This window comes from Humulus lupulus, chromosome 8 (genome assembly GCF_963169125.1).
Source record: "Humulus lupulus chromosome 8, drHumLupu1.1, whole genome shotgun sequence".
In the NCBI taxonomy this organism is placed as follows: Eukaryota; Viridiplantae; Streptophyta; class Magnoliopsida; order Rosales; family Cannabaceae; genus Humulus; species Humulus lupulus.
Window position 1 is genome coordinate 120,662,372 of NC_084800.1, and position 25,844 is coordinate 120,688,215.

A 25,844-nucleotide genomic window follows, 5' to 3' on the forward strand; every position below is an offset into this window, starting at 1 on the left:
CTTGGTGAGCATTAGACTCGTTCCTTTCTTTTTAGATGATGAAGGAAAATGAGCATGGAAGGTGGGAAGGATTCGTGGCAGCTTGGCATGTGTGTTGAGGATGAATGGATTGAATGGACTGCTGGAAGATCGAGGATGACGTTGTTTTTAAGTCTTTTGATTTATGTTCTTATGTATTTCCACACTTAGTTTTTTTAACAATTTATTTAAGTTATGTTTTTATGTTTTATGTACTAAACAATGGGTACCCATACCGTATTTTGTATTTCCGACGATATTTCAGGTTTTAAATAAAGTTATGTTATTTCTTATGTATGTATTCCAAAATAGTAGCTATATTTAGTAGTTTTTAATGGTCCGAGGTCTTAGAAATAGTCTGGGCATTACATTAACCACTATAAAATTATTTATGTCATTTATTTTCTATTCAAGGCTTTGCGTCTACTCATCGTTGGCCAAGTTTGTGGTCAACAATGTTCATTTCCCCATAGAACGAAACCCTTCGGTTGTTCCATATAGATCTCCTCATCGAGATCTCCATTTAGGAATGTCGTTTGACATCCATTTGATGAACATCAAGGTTTTATATTGATGATAAGGCAAATAAAACACTTGTTGTGCATGTCCTAGCAATCAATGCATATGTGTCAAAATAATTGATTCATTCCTTTTGTTTAAACCTTTTAGCTACTCATCTAGCTTTGAAGGTTTATATATGTCATTAGTGTGTTATTTCCTCTGAAATACCCATTTGAACCCAGTTGGTTTTGAACCTTGTGAAGGTCTACCAATTCCCATGTGTGGTTTGAAAAATTGAATCCATCTCATTATTTATTGCCTCCTTCCAAAAAGTGAAGTCTCTCGAAGACATTGCTTCTGAGCAGGTTTTGGGATCATTCTCAACTTGAAAAATCATAAGGAATTTCCATGTGATTTCTTCAAGTTTACCGTAGAGTATCTCTACTTGAGAACATTTCTCATTTGATCCCAACTCTTTATCCCCATGACATTCTCCAACATTTATGGGTTCTTGAGAGTTGCTATCACAATATAACATATTCTCAAAGAACTCAACTTCTCTTGATTCAATTATCACATTAGACTACAAGTCTAATAGCCTATAGGCCTTTCTATATGAGACATAGCCTACAAATGCACACTTAACGACCCTTGGACCCAACTTGGTCCTTTTAGGCTTTGTTCTCTTGTAATAAGAAAGTTACCCCCACACTTTAAGATAGTCTAAGTGAGGCTTCTTTCCTCTCCATAACTCATATGGAGACACACTGTTCTTTTTCATAGGGATTCGATTCATTATATGACACACAGCAAGCAAAGCTTAACCCCACAAATTAGAACACAATTTAGCATGAAAAAACATAGATTTAATCATCTCAAGATAAGTCCTATTCTTTCTTTTAGATATTCCATTTTGTTTGTGAGTGTATGATGCAATGCATTCATGTATAATACCATGTAGTTCTCAAAACATATTAAAATCATTTGAAAAGTATTCGCCACTCTATCACTTCTAAGAATTAATTTTCCTTTCCAATTGTTTTTCTACTTTAGCTTTATATACTTTAAATACATTAAATGCCTCATCCTTTCTCTTAAGAAAATACACATAAGTATACCTAGAGCAATCTTCTATAAAAGTTATAAACTATCTATTTCCTCCTCTAGTCAACATGTCATTTAATTCACACGAATCACTATATATTGAATCTAGTATGTTTGAACATCTATCAACACTTGGAAAATGTTTCTTAACCATTTTAGATTTAGCAGATAATTCACATTTATCATGCTCATTCACATCACAATTAATTAATTCATATTTAACAACTCTTTTAATTGTTCTATAACCTAAATAAGCAAATCTATTTTGCCACAAAGTAATAGAGCTAGAATTAACCACATTACAAGATTTGGATGCCATATTATTGTTGTGTTTATCAAGAGTACAAAGTTTGATCATCCTGTCACATGAATAACCATTTTCCACAAAAATGCCCAATTTAGTCAAAATGAGCTTATCAGATTTAAACTTCATTTTGATATTGGATTTACTCAACAGACTTCCATTTATAATGTTTTCTTTCATATTGGCAACATAGAAAACATTAGTTAGGGTCACCTTCTTTCCATTAGTGAAATACAAATTAGTGCAGCCCCTTTCAAGTACCTTGGTTCTCTTTTCATTTATCATTTGGACTTCAAGTCCATCCTTTGCACTTTTATCATAGGTTGCATGAATGGTGACATAAGTATCATACCACCATCCTTGCACCTTCCATTGGGTTGCATTAACTTCACTCAAGGTTGCAATGATCTCAACATCAGTTGCATTGACATGTTTACATTCTCTTAAGGTAGCATTAGTCTCATCACTACATGCATAATCTATGTCAATTTCCTTTAGAGTTATCATACATTCCTTATCGAATGCATTATTCTCGATCAGGGTTACAATGCATTCCTCAATGAATGTATTAAGTTTAATTAAGGTCACAAAGATCTCATCATCAATTAAAGTGACCCAATTAAATTCATTTAGAAGTGCAATGATCTCAACATCAATTGCCTTAACCCTAATATTATTATGGTTAATCTTACAATTACCATATCTCACATGATGATCAATAATTTTACAAACAAAATAAGTATAAAAATAACCACTGAATTGTTTATTAACATTCACCATTGTACTCTTAAAACAGACAATAAACATAAACTCACAAAACTATGGCAGTAAACACATTTTCTTCAAATTCTTCAAAATCTACACATTAAGAAATAAGGAATTTGATTGTACCAGCCGCCTTAAGATTGTAATCCCATAGATTAGTCTCATCCTTTGTTGATGAAGACTTTGAATCCAAATTCGCATTCATGTAGCGCATATTCAAATAGAATTTTCTTTGATCTCTCATGGTTATGTGTTTAACACAAGCGAGGATTTGAAGATTGTACAAGATGAACAAATTTCTCCCATTGTTGATTATACAAAGCATAAAAGAAAGTAATTGGAGAAAGATATTTTTTATTGTTGGAGATTTATGGCTTACACTTTTTAAATCATTAATTAATAATGTGATTAATTCAATGTAACAAACCCTAGAGACTAATCAAGAACCATATTAAAAGTATGAATGAAAATATTGATAATTAAATAACCATATTCAAAGTATGAATGCAAATCTTGATAGTTAAAGAACCATATTCAAAGTATGAATGCAAATCTTGATAATTAAATAACCATATTCAAAGTATGATGCAAATCTCGATAATTAAAGAACCATAATTATAGCATAAATTTAGAATGAAAGAGTAACACAAATTTGATCAAGAGATAGAATGGATCTTTGGAGAGAAACCCTTTGTTACATAAAATCATAAAGCCTATGATTTTATGTGAATCAATGGAGATGGCAAAAGGCTTGACACAAATTGAATCTGTTGTCCAAAAATCTCTATTCCTAGTCTCTCCTTCGAGATTTCTTGAAGCTACTACAATTGGAATGAGATTGGGATTTACAAGCCTTGAATCTTCATACAAGCCAAGCCTTCTTGATGAAGATCTTGGAGAAAACTAGTAACCTTTGTGAGCTAGAAAGAGAGAAGGTTTTAGAGAGACAGAAGTGAGTGATCAATTTACCAAAAATTCAAATGACCCAATTAAATAGTATAGGAATCCTCATTAGTTTCAACAAATGAGATTAGAGCATTTTAAAGTAAGTTTTGGAGCCAAAACATATCATTGTACAGTCCCTTACGGACCACTCAAGCGATGTGTCACCACCATGCAGGCGATGCATCGCCTATCTGAGGGTATCACTCCCGAGCGATGAGTCGCCCCCTACAAGCAATGCAATGCTGGTACAATTGACTTGTCACCCCCAAACTTGCCCCAAAACGTCTCCAAATGCCTCCACACTATTTGGGCACTCTTATATACTCCAAAGAAACACTTTGGACCCAAAAAGACAATTTATATATGCCTATACCAAAATTGAACCCGCTGACTTTAGTGAAATCGTTATGATTTTTACACTTCTTCATGCCTAACTAATTTCACTGTGTATTTAACAAATTATAACACTACTGACTTATGATGTCTCTCCTTCTTTCAGATGGTCCTCCTCACTATTCAACAGAGTGAGGCTGTGAAGGGGCTGATGTGGGACACTCAGCACCTTCATGAGGAGCTCTAGAATTGCATCGGCCTGCTGAAAAAATCAAAAGCGGAGCTGGCCAAACTATAGTGTGATGGCATCCTTCCCCTTGATGAGCAAAAGAAGTTGGCCTAGTCTCTCATAGAGGCCGAGTGTGCATGGTGTGATGAGAAAGCTCATTGGGAGGCTTCTGAAAAAGAGTTGGCTGTGGCCTAGGAGAACATCTCCAACAATGAGGAGAAGACTCTTTATGAGACCGCCGAGAAAGAACTTGTCGAGGCCCGAACCAAAATTGTCAGCCTGTAAAAGGAAAAAGCAGATCTAATCCACCAAGAGATGGCTTTAAAGGTGAGGATTGATGCCCAAGTAACCCGGGTAGCCGAGGTAAACAAGGAGAGCTAGGTCGAGATCACTAAATATCTCGATATGTCCAACTCGGTCGGTATGGATGCTATTTTCCAAGTGTGGCTCTATAATTGAACCTGAGCTATCTTAGGGATGATGAAGCCTACATATGGGGCCTCTATGAGAGCGCTTGAAAGCCGAGGAGGCTCATGAAAACAGTGTTTAGACTACTCCTGGGCCTACTAGCCTCGAAGATGTTGTCATCCTTGCTGGCGAGCTGCACCCAGGGTCCTCGGACACTCCCTTTAGCAATGATGGGCTGCCCCCTCAGTAGCCTTGTTAACTTTTTGTAGGTATTCGGGCCTTTAGAGCTCAAACTCAATATTGCTCGTGCTCCCGAGCCCTTTGTACATAAATTGTAATGTAATATATATAACTCTTTTTACTTACATTTCTATCCCCTTTAACTTAGTCAATCATGGTTTATGGTTTTTCACACACGTAGTTTTGGCGTTGAGGCCTCGAGATGCTCTTAGGCTTCCGTAGTTCAAATTGATACCATTGTAGCTTGACTATGCATGAGTGCTTGGCAGCCTTATGCCTACCTCTTTTAAGTATTTGAGTTATTTTTAACATTAGGTCCTTTAACACATAAACAAAATATAAAAAGTAAATTGTAGTGAATCCCCAGACTACGAAGGACCACAGACTAGTCATCTGAGTCAGTTCATTGGGGGTGCTCATGTGTTAGAATACTGCTGACACTTGTCACACTTTTTAACGTACTCGAGGGAGTCTTTGTTCATATACAGCCAAAAATAACCATGCCTTAAGATTTTCTTGGACAAGGTTTTCCCCCCAGCACAATCACTGCAAAGTCCTTCATGAACTTCTTGTAGAATGGCCCAGGATTCCTCAATTGTTACACACCTCAGAAAAGGCATAGAATGTGACCTATATAGCTTGTTTTCCAAAAAAATGTAGCGAGGGATTTGGTATTGTAACTTTCAAGCTGCATTTATGTCGGTTGGTATTTCACAATTGGCCCCATCCATGTGTCTGCGTACCAGATTTCACATACCCTCTCGACCTCTTAAATGCTCCGTATTGCCAAAAAATTAATAGGAACCACATTGAGGAGCTCGTAATCATGAGTGGTCGCCAGCTTCGCGAGGGAATCTGCGCTAGAATTTTGTTCTTGGGGGACTTGCTTGATGGTATATTGGTCAAACAGTTGTAGTAGTTCTTGTGCCTTGGCCAAATAAGAGGCCATCTTGGAGCCTCTAGCCTGGTACTCCCTGGTCACTTGATTCACTACAAGATGTGAGTTGCTAAATTTTTTTAGTTCTTTGGCCAGTAGTACTTCATACTTGGCTTCATTATTTGAAGCCTCGAAGCCAAACCTCAAAGTGTTGTGGACCTGATTGGCCATTAGGTGATATAAAAATAAGGCCAACACTAGAGCCATTCTCATTCGAGGACCCATCGACAAACAATTTCTAGATGGGTACCTTTACTTCGCTTACCTCAGGTTTGTCACATATGCCCATGCACTGAGCAACAAAGTTAGCTAGGACCTGCCCTTTGATTGGTGTTCATGGACAATATGTTATATTTTACTTGTTGAGCTATATTTCCTACTTAAGTAGCCTTCCCAAGGCATCCAACTTTTGAAAGACTTGTCACAGAGGATGATTGGTCAGAACCTTTATGGCGTGTGCCTGGAAATAGGGGTGGAGTTTTTGATAAGCCACCAGTAGGAAAAAAGTCAAATTTTCCATCAGAGGGTATCGTGATTCAGCTTTTGGCAGTCTTTTACTAATGTAGTATATGTGGTGTTGTGTTTTTCCCTCCTTGCATATCAAGGTTGTGCTAATTGCATGCTCGGAAATGGCCAAATATATAAATAATACATCTCCATCTATTGGTTTCAAAATGACTAGTGGTTAAGACATGTGGGCTTTAAGGGCCTTAAAAACCTCCTTACACTCCTTGGCCCACTCAAACTGTTGGGCTCCTCAGAGGACGTTAAAAAATGATATGCACTTATCTGTCACTTTGGACGCAAAATTGCTCAAGGCTGCAATTCTTCCAGACAGGCTCTGGACGTCCTTTTATTTACAAGTGGATGGCGTGTCAATGAGAGCTTTAATCTTCTCATGGTTTGCTTCTATGCCTTGTGAACATACAATGAAACTAAAAAAAATTCCTGAAGCCACCCCAAAAATGCACTTTTGGGGGTTTGAGCTTCATATTGAATTGGCGTAGAATGGTGAAAGCTTCTTTCAAATCTGTGACATGTCCCCCAGGTCTTCGACTTCACCAGCATGTCATCGACATATACTTCCATGTTGCGTCCAAGTTGATCTTTAAATATTCTGTTGACAAACCTTTGATAAGTCACGCCTGGATTATTCAACCCGAACGTCATCACTTTATAGCAATACACTCGTTTGTCTGTAAAGAAACTAGTGTGCTCTTGATCAAGGATATGCATGGCAATCTAGTTTTAACCAAAGTAGGCATCCATGAAGGTTAATAACTCATACCCCGAGGTGGCATCCACTAACTGGTCAATGCGTGGCAAAGGAAAACAATCCTTTAGACATGCCTTGTTGACATCTGTGAAGTCTATGCAGTTCCTCCAAGTCCCATTGAGCTTTCTAACTAGGACTGGGTTTTCCACCCATATAGGGTATAAGGCCTCACAGATGAAATTGTTGGCCAACAATTTCTGTACTTCAGCCTTCAAGGCCTCGAATCAATCAAAATTTATCAACCTTCTATTATGTTGGATGGGGGAGGCGTTCTCATCAATATTGAGGGTGTGACTGATTACATGCGGACTGATGTCGACCATATCTGCATGGGACCACACAAAGACATTCTGGTTCTCAGGAAGGAAAGAGACAAGGTTCTCACAAATGTCCCAGCTTAAACCCCTTCCAATTTTGACCACTTTGGAGGGATCATTTTCATATATTCGTATCTCCTCCCTTGGCTCTAATGTCGAACATTCATCTCCCATACAAGGGTCTAGATCCTCATCTTCCCAATGAATCTCGAAGACCTGGTCATCGTGTCTGTGCGCCTCCATTTCAGGTATTTCTTCAATTATCACCATGACTGAGGGATTAGGCTAATTTGGAAGCCACACTGACACACTATAACATTTCCTAGTCTCTCTCTGGTCTCCCCGGACCGATTCGACTCCTACGTCAGTCGGGAACTTCATACACAGATGTCTAATGGAGGTGATGACTCTGAACTCTACCAGGGTCGGTTGACCTAATATTACATTGTACGCCAAGGGGTAGTCGACCACTATGAATGTGCAATACTTAAAGGCTTGCCTTAGGGCCTCGCCCAAGGTAACCAGCAGTTTGATTTACACAGCTGGAGCCATTCCTTCTCCCGAGAAGCCAAATAAGGTAGAGGTACACAATTGCAATTCTCAGACCTTAAGCCTTATCTTGTTGAAAGCCAACTTAAACAATATGTTCACTCAGCTTCCACTATCGATGAGGATATGAGCACTATCTTGTTTACTATTTGAGTCTCAATTACTAGCAGATCATGGTGAGGAAAGTCAACTCTCTGTGCATCTTCCTCGGTAAAAGTGATTGGCTGATCAATCATCCTTGGTATCTGTGAATGAGATTGTCCAAGGGCATAGATTTCCTCAGCATGATTAAGGCCTTGGGCATATCTCTTTTGTGTACACCTCGATTGACCTCCCAAATAAGGTACTTTTGATATGGTATTTACTTGACCATTGGGTCTCGGAGGGACGGGAAGCGACTGTCCTTGGTCCCCAACTAGTAAAGGATTATTGGTTGCAGGGTGTTCATGATGTTGGTATTGAATGATCAAATGAAAAGTGCACAGTAGAATACATGGACCCTTTTTACTAAATATTAATACCAACCAGGATCATATACATATATAAATATTTAATCACATACAAAACAGATCAAGGATTACCTCTTGTAGCCTATCAAGTGTCATTGAGTCTTTTTGTATAAAATCAACAATCTTCCTATCCATTAATCTGAAAGCTCACACCTCGATCTTCCAGATCATTCCTCGAACACACAAGGACGTGTGTGGGCACGTAGGATTCAAAAGGTCGATTTATGTGACTCTCTAGACGTACTCAATACATGAGATCTAGAGAGGTTTGGCTGAGAGAAGAAGTATAGAATAGTTTTCAGGTTTAGAGAAAACTATGGCTTTTGAGAGAGAGTTTGTATTTTTTAATCTCATAAAAATAATTAAAAGTTTCTTCTGAAAACCACGTACTATCAGACTTATATAAAATTATTTAATCTAATTAAATAATCTTTATTTTATTAAATGTAAAATTCAAATTAAAACTAATCTAATATTTATATTTAATTATTTATTTAAATCATATTTAAAAAGGAATAATTAAATAACTGATTAAACAAACTTAAATGAAATTTAAAATTCAAATTCCAAGGATAAAAATCCCTGAGTTAGGTGCCATACACTGTACTGTACAGTGTGTGTCGCCCAGCCCTATTAGGGTTTCTCTAATTTTCTCATTTGTTTATTTAATCAACTTTTAAGACAATACGTATATCCAAACATAAATATTAATTAATTCAAAATTAACTTTATCTTAAAATATCAGTTTTAAATTAAATAAATAAATATCATATTCTAAATAAGATATTTATTATTCTCTCTCTTGATATTAATCTAAATAAGATTAATATTAATTTTAACCTATAGTTTTTCAAAATAAAAACTATATAGTTAAATAATTAGTTAGTTCATAATTAATCAATTACCCATAATTATCACAATTGCCCCGGAAAATTAATTCATTTGCAATTTATTCATTTTCTCTACAAATATTTCTTTTGACATCCTTACCCTGACAGTGTAGGATAGATGTGATCTGGGGACCATGGACCTATAATACGAAGCTCCAATAAACTAGATTATTAATCAAACTCTTTAATCTAATAATCTTATTTATTAATTCCATGATTACTCCACTATAAATATGGAATTGCACTCTAAGTATTTATAGAATTATATTTACAGATTCTTCTCGTGTAGTCCATTGATCGGTATTATCTCGTATTAGGTGTTCTTCGTCCTGAAGTTGCAAATCTGATGAAGGATGGCTGATACTTTTCTGGGTTTAAGTCATCGAATGGTTAGGACTCTTTTTGAGGTTGGGGTGGACTGGGTTGAGTGGGAAAATGCAGGATGCTTAGAGCTTTCTTTGAGATTGAGGCCGGACTGGGTTGGAGATGAAGGAAGGCGAGAGGTTGGAGCATTAGTTCTGGTGAGAGGTCATCGAAGGTGAGGTACAAGACTTGGGTTGGTAATCACTATTTTCTTCAAGTTTGTTTGAGTTTTGCATTTGTTCGATAGAAATTTGTGGTGTGTTAAGGTAAAATCTAGGATGATTTATTTGTGTTGAACTGTTATGTTATTTTGAAAGAAAAAAATTATAAATTTGAGTTGATTTATTTGTAATAAGTTTATTTGTGCTTGGTTTATTAGAGAAGATCAATAGTACGCTCAAGAACAGTACTTTCTCTGAGTTTTTTATCATTGATTTATGGATACGGATGAACAAATTCTGGGGAAAGTTTAGGGAAGAAGATGAAAAATTTAGAGGAAGATTTATGATTTAATTTTATATTTGCACTTAAAAAATCTTTACTTTTCATTAATTAAAATTTTTTATTATTTTTTATTAATTTTAATTAAATAATATTTTATTTTATATAATTTAATTCGCTAAATCAAAAATTCAAGGGCATTTTTGTCATAATGAAAAAATATTTGACCAAAATTGGGCTTCAGGGTACTATTTTGATCCATTTTGCAAAATACAGGGTCGGAAATGTCATTTAACAAAACATAGGGCCCGATCGAGTATTTAGGAAAAACACAAGGGCCAAACTGGTATTTTCCCATCTAATTATAGATTTGCGCTCAATAATTATTCATTTCCAGAATTAACCCTTAAGGGAACCAATTTCCATCCATTGAGAAAGCATGGATTCCAATATTGTAATTCATATGTCCCAACCATCCATGATATTGAATCTCCAAAACAAAAGTCATTAGCCTCATTTTTCTAAGAGAGCTTAATGAGTAAATCAATAGATCTAATATACACAAAAAGGAGTTCATAAATACTCAGGATTTAGACTGATCTACAAATGATCATCTATTATGATAAGAATTAAATCTTTATGTCAAATGACAAGTTTATAAAGATAATTAATTCTCACCGGTCTTGTCATATATAACCTATATTATATACAACACACATTTACAAAGATGTCTATCCACATTAGTAATATGAATCTAGATTACTTGCATTTCGTATGCTTAGCAAACCGTACTAGTAGCCATTCATTAAAGATTCCATACTTTAATATGTTACTGACTATTTTATTCATTACATATGATCTTAATTCTCTCGTACTAATACATGATCATATTCTCATGAATGAATAGGGAATTTTCTTGATATTATCATATAATTAATTCAAACAATAATTATAACATTCAAATATAATAAAATTGTACTTTTATTTAAATCAATAAAATGTATTTACATGCTTTTAGGGCATTAATCCTAACACAGGCGCCATCAGAGGAGGTGGCGTCAGTTGCACGCCCCCAACAACATGTGGTCCTTGGGGTGGACCAGCTTGAGCTCTTTGCCATGTTGTCCCTGAGTATAGTGTCGGAGGTGTCCCAACTTTAGGAGGTTCTTGATCTTATCCCTGAGTTTTTGGCACTCGTTTGTGCTATGCCTGATGTCATTATGGTATTTGTAAAACTTGGAGAGATCCATTTTCTTCCGATCTCTCCTAAGTGGTTAAGGCTTCCGATATGGGATTTGCTTTTCAGTTGCCACAAAGATGGTCTCGCGGGTTTCCACCAACTCGATGTATTCGGTGTATTGAGGGGTATATTATTCTTCCTAATTCTTTTTACCCCTCTTCTTTCCTCCAAGTCAGGATTGATTGTTGTTGTCTCTTTTCCCACTCTCTTGGTTATTGCTTTGTATTATTGGCTAAGTTTGGGCCATTGGTATGTCACTAAAACTTGCTTGAGGGGCGGAAAAGCTATATTGGGAATTGGCGACCTGTCTGAAATTTGCTATCGACATTTAGCTATACTAGGGGTCTGTGAAGTAACCTAGACTGGGGGTCGAGAAACCCAACATAATGCTTGATCTTCTTGGCATTCCTAATAAAACATCTTCCCAGTTAATAAACTATTGGGCTCGCCTGACGAAGTTGTCTAGTCAGTGGCAACCTTTTCTTTGCAGGTCATCCCACAAAGGACTTATAGGGATGATTTCTGTAATGCCCCACGTCACTGTGACTGCTTCGTGGAATGACGACTGGCCCTACAAACTAACACGAGTCTTTCCAATGTGCTTTGTCCTCACTCGCACGCTTCTTGGGAAAACTTCCCAGGAGGTCACCCATCATGAGACTACTCCAGGTCAAGCACGCTTAACTTTGGAGTTCTCAAGGGATGGGCTACTGAAAAGAAGATACCTCTTGTTGATATAGGTAGTACCCATCAACCCATTTAAGCCATATTCAACTGTGTAGTCCCATACCTACACAGTCTTAGAATCATCACACTTGACCTTCCCCAGGCGGTGTGGGATTCCACAGCTTTTACCAGGTCTTTCCCCCTGTGGATCACGGGATTCTAACTGTCACAATTTCCACCTGTAGGGCTATCAGTTGTTGACCGTCTTCCACCCGTTTTGTTTGGGCAACTTCTTGGTTGAAACGATTGATGTACTGTTTCAAGGTTTCACCAGGTCTTTGCTTTATATTGGCCAGTGCATTAACTTCAAAGTTGACCTTCCTCGAGGCCACAAATTGTCCTCTAAACTCCGAGGACAGATGAGACCAAGATTATATGGTTCTCAGCTTATATTTTTTGAACCACTCATTTGCTGCCCTAGTAAGGGATAACGGAAAACATGTGCAGCGTGCATACTCAGACACCTTATGTATCATCATTTATCTGTTGAATCTTGCCAAATGGTCAATATGTTCTATGGTTCTGTTGTAGAAGTCCATCGCTGGAATCCTGAACCCAAAAGGCATAGGCGCCTCGACTAGGTGGCGAGCACAGGGCTCACCTCCATATTCGTTGGAATCCGACAACCGTCCTTGGTGTTTCAGAAGCTTATCCATTTATTGTCGCATTTTTGTTAGTTCAATGACAATTGGATAATCCGACAAGTTCTCAGGGCACTCAGATTGTTAAGCCTACCTTCGAGCATTTAGATTATCTCAGAGTTTGGGTTGCTCTGGCCTACCACCAAGGTCATTATTGGGCATGACCTCACCCCTGGGAGCATTTAGGCCCTCCCGTAGGGCGGGCTGATCGTATCCATTTTGACTAGGTGGCTAAGCCCCTCTTCTCCTAGCATTCAATCCTTCTCGAAGGTTTGGGTTTTCGGGCAGCTCGTACTGTTCTTCCTCATCTAGGTACTTGTCATACACAAAATCATTGTTAACAGAGATACTAATGTTTGGATGGTGTGGGGCAACTCAGTCGTTCTTGTGGGCTTCTAGTCATGGGTTTTCCCGAGGCAACTGAGGACCATGTGTGCCACTTCCTCTGGCACTCGGCACTAGAGGAACCACCGGGGGTACATGTTGGCCTTGAGGGACCTATGGAGTCGGCGGATTCACGGGGAATCCCCGCGCAGCCAAAGTAGCTCGCATGGCATTCAAGTATTCCATCATGGTGGCCATGTTGGTCTGCTGGGCTTCCAACTCCGCTTGTTGTGCTACCACCGAGTTTCAAAGGTTGATTACCTCCAAGTCTTGAGGACATGCATTGCTAGAAACATCGTCCTCTGGGTAGCAAAAAGAGTGGTTAACCTTAAATGAAAAATACGTTTTTATTCATTCCCACATTCTATGGGAATTTCCCGTTACATAGTTGGCATCCTACATGTGTCACATGGCTATAGGCCTAACTGGGCGACCCCTTAGCCTAAAAAGGGGGCGGTCCCCAAAATCCTAACAGAAAGGCGCCTAGGACCACTCCTTCAATCAAGTCTGTGAGGGGTCTGCACTATGTGGTCCCCAGATTTACAGAAATCTCGCTAAGTCATTATTGGTGTTTCTCAAGCTCTTTGATAATTCAACGTGAAAGCGGTCTCCCTGGACCTAACCTCATGGAACTCCCGAGGAGTTACATTTCAGGGATTCATGGAGGGTCCCGAGACCCTTCCTCAGAAGTCTGGTAGCTCGAACACCTATGCCTCTTCGGCATGGTAGTCCACATCAAAGGACTTCTCAGGAGATATGCTATATATGTCGCTACGTGTCACTTATTGGTGACATGGATCATAGGTCGAAAAAGGTCTGGAACAAAGTGTAGTGTTGAGTCTAGTTTTTATTATGTTTTGGTGATGTTTTTAGTAGTCTTTTATTTCGTTTTTCCTTCATTTAGCGCGGGTTTATGCTTTGTTTGTTTGTCTATTGTGAATGTCAGGAAGAATTGAGCATGTGGAAGAAAATGCCAAAGAAAGGGAAGAAATAACTGAGTTTTCCATCATATTTTGATCAAGAATGGTTCTTAACACAATTAGGAAGTGTTGGTGAAATTTTGGGATGAAAACTTGAAGAATTGAGAATTCCCTTAAGAGCCACGGCATGAGCAAAGTGGAGCCGCGGCTAGGTTGGAAACAGAAGCATTGTTTTTCAGGAAGTCTTCGAGCCGCGGCATGGCTAGATAGAGCCGCGGCATAGATGGGCACTCTGCCCAGAAAGCGACGATGCGGGCCGCGGCATGGCTTCAGAGGGCCGCGGCATTGAGAGGATATTCTGCCCAGAAATTGTGATACGGGCTGCGGCATAGTGTATGTAGAGCCGCGGCCCGCTTCTTTAAAAATCTGAAATCCTAGGTTTTAAATGACGAAAAGGAGAAGAAAAAGATATGTACGGAAGAGGGAGAAGTTCTAGTTTTGGAGGCTGAAGCTTAGAGTATTTTTACATGTTTCTCTTCCTGATGTTATCTTTAGTTTTTGTTGTGATTAGTACTATGACTATGAACTAATTTTCTGTTTAGGATGTTCAATTGAATCACTTGAATCTCTGTTATGACCTAATGCAATTTTAATTTCTTTCTTCTTCAATCTTCTTCAATTCCATATAATCTGTTCTTTTAAATTGATTATTGATTGGCCATCTTTAGTCATTTACATATGATTTTAAGTCAAAATCTGAGAAGTGAGATTTAATTATGCTGTGGTTATATTGGACATAATTCTAATTTTGAACGAAAGTATCTGAATTAATTGTGTAACTGTTATTTAGTTGATTGAGATTAATGCTACCTGCATGGTTCAATTTACCATAGAAATATAGGAAAATTGTCATCTAGGTTGAGTTTATAATTCATAGTATGATTATAGGCTGCTTTATCAACTTGTTAATTGAATTAGGTCAAAAGAAGAAGAATTCACACTTTGCATTAGGGAATAATAGAGAGGATAGTTGATGAGATTGAATATCCTAATTGTTTCTCAGTGATTAAATTAAGAGTTTTCCCATTAGTTGTTATTTTATTTAATTTTCAATTATTATTTCTGCAATTTGTAGTTTCTTTTCTGTATTTATAAAAATCAAAAATTTCAATTCATCAAATAGAACAAGAAATTAATTGACTGGTAATTGGTAAATCAGTCCTTGAGGACGATACTTGGTTTTACCACTTTATTACGAGTTTGCGACTGTGTGCACTTGCATAGCTATAAAATTTGCAATAAGTTTTTGGCGCCGTTGCCGGGGACTGAAAATAATTATCAATATCAGTCTAATTAATTTTTATTCTAATTTGATTTTAATTTCTCTTGTTTCTAATCTGTTTAGTTGCTTAATTTATCTATCTCAGATGAATTTTGGTATATGCGTGGCAGAAAAGGAAAGGACACACTTGTTCCTCTGAATCCTGAGATTGAAAAGTCTTGCAATCAAATCAGAAAGAACAAGAGAGAGGCCCAGAAATATGCGAAGATGGCACAGAATGAAAGGGATGACAGGAATGTTCAAACTCCTGGAGTTGTACGAGGGGTTCAGGCTCAGACCAATGCTGAGAGGAGCCTGCGAGATTATGTGCTACCCACTCTGACGGGAGTACAAAATAGTATACGCCCACCAACTGTAGAGGCCAACAACTTTGAAATAAAGCCCGCTATTCTACAAATGGTGCAGTCTTCTGTGCAATTCAATGGGTTACCCTCTGAAGATCCTCACACCCATTTGTCCAATTTTCTGGAGTTATGTGGGACCTTCAGATATAATGGAGTGAGTGATGACGCAATCAAGCTCAGGCTTTTCCCATTTTCTCTAAGGGACAGAGCAAAAATTTGGCTGAACTCTCTGCAGCCAAACTCTATTGTCACCTGGCAAGATCTAGCTCAGAAATTTTTGTCCAAATTCTTCCCTTCATCCAAAGCTGCTAAATTGAGGGGAGAGATAAATAACTTTTGCCAGAATGACGGAGAGTCATTATATGAGGCATGGGAACGGTTTAAGGAACTTCTGAGAAGATGTCCTCATCATGGCATTGAACAGTGGATGCTAGTACAGAACTTCTACAATGGCTTATGTCCGACAACCAGAACCATTATTGATGCTGCAGCGGGTGGCACTTTTATGAGCAAGAGCGCAACTGGTGCTTATGAGCTGCTGGAGGACATGGCTACAAACAACCATCAGTGGTCTGAGGAAAGATCATCAGGAGTTAGGAAGGTAGCTGGGGTGCATGAGCTGGATGCAATCACTGCTTTAACAGCGCAAGTAGCTTCTTTGACCAAGCAGTTGCAACAGAGCAGTGTATCTGCTAATGCGGTTCAGATGGCAGTGAGGTGTGAAATGTGTGGTGGTGCTCATTCTGTCGATCAGTGCCCTATCTGTATGAATAACACCCCAATGGATCATGCTCAAGTTCAAGCGGTGGGAAACTTTCAAAGGCCGCTCAATAATCCATTCTCCAACAACTACAATCTTGGGTGGCGAAATCACCCCAACTTTTCGTGGAAGAATAATCAAGGCCAACAACCTCAATTTCAGAGCCAATTTCAGAATAACATGCCTCAGCCACCTATGAATCAAGCTTCATCATCACAACAGTTTAGGCCTCAACAATCAATGCCTCAACCTGAGAGACCTAATGAACTGCAAGCTGCTTTATTGACTCTTACTAATACTCAGACTCAATTTATGACTGAGACCAGATCCTCTATTCGAAACCTTGAGACACAGGTTGGGCAGTTGGCCAATATGCTCAATAACAGACCCCAGGGAAACTTGCCTAGTAACACTGAAGTCAACCCCAAGGAGCAAGTTCAGGCAATTACTCTGAGGAGTGGAAAGCAAACTGAGCATCCTAGACCTCCACAAACAGTGGTTCAGAACAAAGAGATGGGTGAACAGTCTGGTTCAGAAAGGGTTACTGAAGACCATCAACAGTCAGAACAGAGTCCGCCAGTTGTTATTGAACAGCCAGTTAGAGTTCCATACCCTCAGAGGCTTAGAAAGACTACACTTGATAAACAGTTTTCTAAGTTTCTTGAGGTATTTAAAAAGCTGCACATAAACATTCCGTTTGCTGAGGCCTTGGAGCAGATGCCCAGTTATGTTAAGTTCATGAAGGAGATTTTGTCAAAGAAAAGGAGAATGGAGGACTATGAGACTGTAGCACTCACTGAAGAGTGCAGCGCAATTTTACAAAGGAAGTTACCCCAAAAGCTGAGAGATCCGGGGAGTTTCACCATACCTTGCACCATTGGCAAGTTTGAATGCAAGCACGCCTTATGTGATCTGGGGGCAAGTATCAATCTGATGCCCTTATCTATTTTTAAAAGACTTGGTTTGGGGGAGGCAAAACCAACAACTGTCACTTTACAGCTCGCAGACCGATCGTTAACACATCCACGAGGTATTATTGAGGATGTTCTTGTGAAGGTGGATAAGTTCATATTTCCCGCTAACTTTATTGTTCTAGACATGGAGGAGGACACAGATGTCCCAATTATTCTTGGTAGGCCATTTCTAGCCACAGGCCAAGCTCTTATTGATGTTCAAAAGGGAGAGCTTAAGCTTAGAGTGCAAGGAGATGAGGTGGTCTTTAATGTCTTCAAGTCTATGAAGTATCCGGTGGCTAGTGACAGCTGTTTTAGTGTGGATGTGATAGAAAAGGCAGTTTCCAAAAGAAGGGTGAGCAGTGATGCCTTAGAGGCAGTACTATTGGGTGATGAGGGCGATGATGATGATGATGCTGAGATCAGAGAATGTGTAAACTGGATCAACTCGTTCTTACCATATTGGAAGAAGTTTCAAGAACTAGCAGATGCGACTGATAAACCGCTTACCTCCATTCAGCAGCCACCACAGTTGGAATTAAAGGTCCTCCCAGATCACTTGCGCTATGCTTACCTAGGAGAGAATGAAACCTTACCTGTCATTGTGTCAGCTGACCTGTCAGATGTAGAATTGGAGAAACTGTTGAGGGTTCTAAGGGAGCATAAATTGGCCATTGGGTGGACCTTGGCAGATATTAGAGGAATCAGCCCATCGACAGTGATGCATAAAATTTTGTTGGAGGAGAATAGCAAGCCATCCATAGAGGCTCAGACAAGACTCAATCCAGCTATGAAGGAAGTAGTATTGGAGCAGATTCTTAAATGGTTGGATGTTGGGGTGATCTACCCAATTTCTGATAGTGCATGGGTGAGCCCTGTGCAAGTAGTGCCTAAAAAGGGTGGAATGACTGTAGTGAAAAATGAGAACAATGAACTCATTCCAACAAGAACTGTAACGGGGTGGCGGATTTGTATAGACTATCGCAAGCTTAATAAGGCCACAAGGAAGGATCATTTTCCTTTGCCTTTCCTTGATCAGATGCTCGATAGATTGGCGGGCCATAGCTACTACTGTTTCTTGGATGGGTATTCTGGGTATCATCAGATCGCTATTGCACCAGAGGATCAAGAGAAAACAACCTTCACATGTCCTTATGGCACATTTGCTTTCAGGAGAATGCCATTTGGACTATGCAATGCCCCTACAACATTTCAACGGTGCATGATGGCCATATTTTCAGACATGGTAAACCAGTGTATTGAGATTTTCATGGATGATTTCTCTGTTTTTGGTTCATCATTCGACCTCTGTTTAGGTCACTTGGAGAACGTGCTGCGTCATTGTGAGATGGCTAATCTGGTGTTGAATTGGGAGAAATGCCATTTTATGGTGAAAGAGGGGATTGTTCTTGGCCATAAAATTTCAAGTGAGGGAATTAAGGTAGATAGAGCAAAAATTTCTACCATTGAAAAGCTGCCTCCTCCAGTTTCAGTCAAAGGCGTTAGGAGTTTTCTTGGCCACGCTGGGTTCTATCGGAGATTCATCAAAGATTTCTCAAAGGTGTCCAAGCCTCTCTCGAATCTGCTTATGAATGGAGTTGTCTTTGATTTTAATGACGAATGTTTGAGGGCATTCAATTTCTTGAAAGAAAAGCTTATTTCTGCTCCAATTGTGATAGCTCCGAATTGGGAATTGCCTTTTGAGTTGATGTGTGATGCCAGTGATTATGCAGTGGGGGCAGTTTTGGGACAGCGGATTGACAAGGTATTCAGGTCTATTTATTATGCTAGTCGGACTCTAAATGATGCTCAGCTGAATTATGCCACTACAGAAAAAGAGTTGCTAGCTATTGTGTTTGCCTGTGATAAATTCCGACCATATCTTATTGGTAACAAAGTGATTGTCTACACTGATCACTCTGCCATTAAATATTTGATGGCAAAGAAAGATGCCAAGCCCCGCCTGATTAGATGGATTCTTTTGCTTCAAGAATTTGACTTGGAGATTCGTGACAAGAAGGGCAGCGAGAATGTGGTGGCGGATCATCTCTCTAGACTTGAGTTGGAGGAGACGGAAAATAAGAAAGCAGTGCAAATCAATGATCACTTTCCTGATGAGCAGTTGTTTGGGGTAAGTGAAACTTTAGCTGTCCCTTGGTTTGCAGACATAGTGAACTTCTTGGTTGCAAAGATTGTGCCTCCTGAAATGTCAAAGCAGCAATTAAAGAAATTCTTTTCTGAGGTGAAACACTACTATTGGGAGGAACCTATTCTCTATAGGCACTGTGTTGATCAGATTATCATAAGGTGTGTCCCTGAAGAAGAGATGCAGTCCATTCTTAATCACTGTCATACTCAACAATGTGGAGGGCACTTTGGAGCATCAAGAACAGCGGCCAAGGTTTTACAAAGTGGTTTCTATTGGCCTTCATTATTCAATGATGCCAATGTTTTTGTAAAAGCCTGTGATAGGTGTCAGCGAACTGGTAATATCTCAAGGAGAAATGAAATGCCTTTACAAGGGATTCTTGAGGTGGAACTGTTTGACGTTTGGGGCATTGATTTCATGGGGCCTTTTCCACCATCTTACAACAATGAATACATTCTATTGGCAGTGGATTATGTATCCAAATGGGTGGAGGCTGCAGCAACTAGAGCCAATGACGGTAAAACTGTCCTTAATTTTCTGCAGAAACATATTTTTACTAGATTTGGCACTCCCTGAGCTCTGATTAGCGATGAAGGGAAACACTTTGTGAATAAGCAATTGGATGCATTGTTAGCTCGTTATGGAGTTTATCACCGAAAATCTTTGCCTTACCATCCTCAATCAAATGGGAAAGCTGAAGTTTCGAACAGAGAAATCAAGAGCATCCTGGAGAAGACCGTTGACAGTTCGAGGAAGAATTGGTCGAAAAAGTTAGATGATGCGATTTGGGCATACAGAACTGCATTCAAAACACCAATAGGCATGTCTCCTTACAGGTTGGTGTTTGGTAAAGCGTGTCATCTGCCAGTTGAATTGGAGCACAGGGCATTCTGGGCTATGAAAAAGTTGAATTTTGATTGGAGTGCCGCTAGTGAACGAAGGCTGTTGCAACTGAATGAACTTGACGAGTTCAGAAATGAGGCTTATGAGAACGCCAAGATTTATAAAGAAAGAACAAAGGCTTGGCATGATAAGAACTTAATCAGAAAAGAGTTCCAACCAGGGCAGCAGGTACTTCTTTTCAATTCAAGACTGCGACTGTTTCCTGGCAAATTGAAGTCAAGATGGTCAGGGCCATTCACTGTCGTCCAAGTCTTTCCATATGGTTCTGTAGAAGTTTGGGGCCACTCAGGTGATTCCTTTAAAGTCAATGGTCAGAGATTGAAGCCCTACTTGGGTGGTAGTTTTGATCAAGCAAAGTCTATCCTCCTTCTGAAGCCTCTCTGAAGAGGGGTTCAGCGTCCGGCTAAATGACGTTAACGACAGCTCTTGTAGGAGGCACCCTATATTTTTACTTGTTATTTATTTTACTTTTGTATTTGTAAACAATGGATATTTGGTTTATTTTTGGACTCTTAGAATCGTGAAAAACGTGAAAAATCAAAAAAAATTTAAAAAGATCAAAAAAATAGGAAATCCTTAAGGGCCGCGGCATAGCCAGATGATGCCGCGGCATAAGGGGTTCCAGAGGCCCACGGATTTTGCAGTATAGGGGCGGGCCGCGGCATGGATAAGGAGGGCCGCGGCATTAAACCCCAGTTTCCCAGAATAACGAGGCGAGCCGCGGCATATGTATGAGAGGGCCGCGGCATTATATCCTGGCGATTCTATGCGGGCCGCGGCATGGTCAAGGTAATGCCGCGGCCCGAGTCCGAAAATTGGGATAAAGAGCCCTAAATCAGCCATAGTCTCATTCAATCTCAATCTCACAATCTACATCACACTAAAAACCTCTTTTTCTCTCTAATTTTCGAGATTTCCATCAGCCAAGGAGACCAAAAGAAGAATTTTTGTGCCATTCAAGTAAGTGTATCCTCTCTATTCTAATGCTTTTGATTGGAGAATAGATTGCATTGTGGTGTTGTGAATTGTTCTATGTTTTTCTGGTGAGAAGTTTAAGGGTTTTGTCAATTGTTTATCTGGGAATTAGTGTTTGTGCTGTTGATTGTGTTAATCATAAGTTTGGGGGAGTGACACCTAAGGAAATTGTGCCCAAAGTCTTGAAAACCTATTTTGGGGTTTTGTTTATTCATGCTTGAAAGAAACTATGGGTCCCAAGAGAAATCCCCCTAGAGGCACCTCCTCAAAGAAAGCATCATCATCACGCACTCAACCACCACCAACACCACCTGCCCCAGCTGATTTTGACACGAATTTATTTGTCAATAAGGACGCCGCTAATTTATTTAAGAGAATTTATAAGAGATCGGTGGTAAGGGAAAGGGGGTTTGAGCTTAATGAGGCAACTACTGTACAAAACCCTGGTTATGACATTATCAAAGCTGAGATAGTGCGCCGTAAGTGGGGTTTCCTTTGTGACTCTACTCATGTGGGCCCAGCCAATTGCTCTCAATTATATGAATTTTTTGCCAATTTCTCATATCAAGATGCCGAATAGAACAATTTTATCAGGGGTAAACTGGTGCCTACAACCTCTTATGCATTTAACCAATTACTGGGTCTTCCCTCATTGTCTGCACAAGAGGATGAACATTGGCAATTGGCCCACTTTGAGGAGCCAGACTATGACGCTATGGCTGCCGTTTTGAGTATGGAAGGGGCGCGTTTCAATTATCATAATGGGAGGCCCAAAGAGTTGTTCAGGTGGCAGCTAAATCCTATTGCGAAGGCGTGGTTTTATTTTGTGTGTGCACGTTTACTGCCGACATCTCATCTGTCTTCTGTTGATCGAGAGCGTTGTTTGCTGGTGTATGCTATCATGACCCAAATGAAAGTTGATGTGGGTCGCATTATTCGCTATAGCATACGCAACATCAGCAGGTTCAATACCACAGCTGGTGTCGCCCATGGTACCTTCCTTTCGACCCTCTGTAACACTTATGAGGTACCAATCTTCAACAGCGATCTAGTCTGAAGGCCAATGGGGGCAATTAATCAGACTTTGTTTACGGCATTTCCTTCGGCTTCTCTTACGCCGCCTGCCCCTACCCAGCAAAATAAGCGCAGCCGGGCTGATGAAACAGTGGACCCTGATCAAGCTGAGGAGGAGGAAGCAGAAGAAGCAGGCCCCAGTAACCCACATTCGTATTTGGCAATTGGTGGCCCGATTGATGACCACACGCAGCGTACGCATGACAGGTTGGATTACCTTATTCAGCAGAATCAATATTTAATCCAATCAAGTCATGCGCAGAATCAGCACTATAATGATTTTATGGTGCAACAAAATGAGTATGGGCGAGTACACATTGAGGAGTTGAATGCGTTAGTGACGAGGTGGACTATGAGCTCCGCTGATGAGAATTATTTCACTCCACCGCCACAGTACACTCCATATCAGTGGCCGCCTCCACCACCTCCTCCGCCATACTGATGTGGCGTCAGGTAAGTTCTCTTCCCTTGTTCTTTTCTTTATCACATTGGGGACAATGTGCATCTTAAGTTTGGGGGGGAGCTTATTTTGTTTTATTTTTGTTTTCTGCGTTGTTTTTTCTGTGTTGTTTAGTGTAAATGTTAAGCCATCATTCTTGTTTGTAGTTGCTTTGTCTTTGCTCGTGAAAAGGAAATTGAATTCAACTGTGTGCTTGGTTCAATTGTCTTAGAGTTGAATTTAAAAAGTTTTGTGGGAAATTTGTAATATGTTTCGAAAATGCAACATTTTGGATCTTATTATATGTGTTTGACTAGGGTTGGTGGAATGACAATTTGACTTTGATAGAACTTGCATTATTTGGCCTTTGAGGCGAAATCATTGATGACATGTGTCTAGAAAAATGATTTTGGCAATTTTATTGGATCGATTGTGCCTTTCAAGCCAACCTTGAGTTAATTGTCCTTAGTTACCCTTTTTGAGCCTTAAACTTGGTTTTTGTTCTTAATTATACTATTTGAGCCTAAATTTCCGAACGTAATTATTTCTGTTTTCCTTTTCCTTGGTTATCATAAGCATATAATTTGTGGGAAAGAAGAATGAAAAATAGTAAGGGATTTGTATGTTGGAATGTAGTATGATTGTACAAAAGAGGAGAGAGAGAAGTCTTTGAAAAAAATAAAAAATAAAATAAAAAAAAAGAATCACTTTGTCACACTCGGTTATATAGATATGAAAAATCTTAAGTTTGGGGGAGTGTGATTCAGAAAGAAAAAAGAAAAAAAAATGTATAAGAAAATGAAAAGTGTTGTAATCTCTCTCTCTAATTGTATAAAAGGGTGATTTTTGGTGTGGTAAAGAGAAATTTGGCTGGTTTTAAGGTTTTATGCTTATGGTAATGATTGAGCCTAAATGACAATTTTATCTACCCTTGCCTAAGCCTAACGCTATAACCTGTGAAAGTCCTTTTGATTTCGAAATACGTGTTGTTGACATTAGTGGAGAAGGTCAAGTAATGCAAGCATATTGTAGAGTTGGTTTGTGGAATTGTCTGGAATGAGTTGAGCATATATGATAGAATCCAAGTGTTGTAGTCATTTTCATGATATATTATTGATTTCCCTAATTGAATTGTATAAGTTGGACTTTAAGGCAATTGAGCTGAAATTCTTGTTATAAATATTGCAATTGAGATTTCATGAGTTTTGGCAAAGCAGTGTAGATGGTAATGATGGTTTAGCTTGTTAGTTTGTGTTTGTTTCTTTTTGTTAGTTTAACTTGGTCTTTACTCGAGGGCGAGTAAAGGTTAAGTTTGGGGGAGTTTGTTGAGTCTAGTTTTTATTATGTTTTGGTGATGTTTTTAGTAGTCTTTTATTTCGTTTTTCCTTCATTTAGCGCGGGTTTATGCTTTGTTTGTTTGTCTATTGTGAATGTCAGGAAGAATTGAGCATGTGGAAGAAAATGCCAAAGAAAGGGAAGAAATAACTGAGTTTTCCATCATATTTTGATCAAGAATGGTTCTTAACACAATTAGGAAGTGTTGGTGAAATTTTGGGATGAAAACTTGAAGAATTGAGAATTCCCTTAAGAGCCACGGCATGAGCAAAGTGGAGCCGCGGCTAGGTGGGAAACAGAAGCATTGTTTTTTAGGAAGTCTTCGGGCCGCGGCATGGCTAGATAGAGCCGCGGCATAGATGGGCACTCTGCCCAGAAAGCGACGATGCGGGTCGCGGCATGGCTTCAGAGGGCCGCGGCATTGAGAGGATATTCTGCCCAGAAATTGTGATACGGGCCGCGGCATAGTGTATGTAGAGCTGCGGCCCGCCTCTTTAAAAATCTGAAATCCTAGGTTTTAAATGACGAAAAGGAGAAGAAAAAGATATGTACGGAAGAGGGAGAAGTTCTAGTTTTGGAGGCTGAAGCTTAGAGTATTTTTACATGTTTCTCTTCCTGATGTTATCTTTAGTTTTTGTTGTGATTAGTACTATGACTATGAACTAATTTTCTGTTTAGGATGTTCAATTGAATCACTTGAATCTCTGTTATGACCTAATGCAATTTTAATTTCTTTCTTCTTCAATCTTCTTCAATTCCATATAATCTGTTCTTTTAAATTGATTATTGATTGGCCATCTTTAGTCATTTACATATGATTTTAAGTCAAAATCTGAGAAGTGAGATTTAATTATGCTGTGGTTATATTGGACATAATTCTAATTTTGAACGAAAGTATCTGAATTAATTGTGTAACTGTTATTTAGTTGATTGAGATTAATGCTACCTGCATGGTTCAATTTACCATAGAAATATAGGAAAATTGTCATCTAGGTTGAGTTTATAATTCATAGTATGATTATAGGCTGCTTTATCAACTTGTTAATTGAATTAGGTCAAAAGAAGAAGAATTCACACTTTGCATTAGGGAATAATAGGGAGGATAGTTGATGAGATTGAATATCCTAATTGTTTCTCAGTGATTAAATTAAGAGTTTTCCCATTAGTTGTTATTTTATTTAATTTTCAATTATTATTTTTGCAATTTGTAGTTTCTTTTGCTGTATTTATAAAAATCAAAAATTTCAATTCATCAAATAGAACAAGAAATTAATTGACTGGTAATTGGTAAATCAGTCCTTGAGGACGATACTTGGTTTTACCACTTTATTACGAGTTTGCGACTGTGTGCACTTGCATAGCTATAAAATTCGCAATATGTAGATTAGATTGTATTGGATTGGTTACTTTGGGAGGTGAAACTACATTCATTATACACAAGTGTGAATTCCAAATTTTCCAATTCAATTTGCACTTTGCAGAAAATGCGAATTGATTCGTTCCAAATTGAGTGTTTTATGAACAACCCTA

The 25,844-nt window shown here is 38.9% G+C and overlaps 1 non-coding gene across 1 annotated transcript; it reads right to left on the reverse strand.

The window, feature by feature from the left end:
* Positions 1–16,036: 16,036 nt before the first annotated feature.
* LOC133798879 (small nucleolar RNA R71) lies at positions 16,037–16,143 on the reverse strand. The gene has a single exon (XR_009876095.1). It is a non-coding gene; the product is annotated as a small nucleolar RNA R71 (small nucleolar RNA).
* Between the last annotated feature and the right edge of the window lie 9,701 nt (positions 16,144–25,844).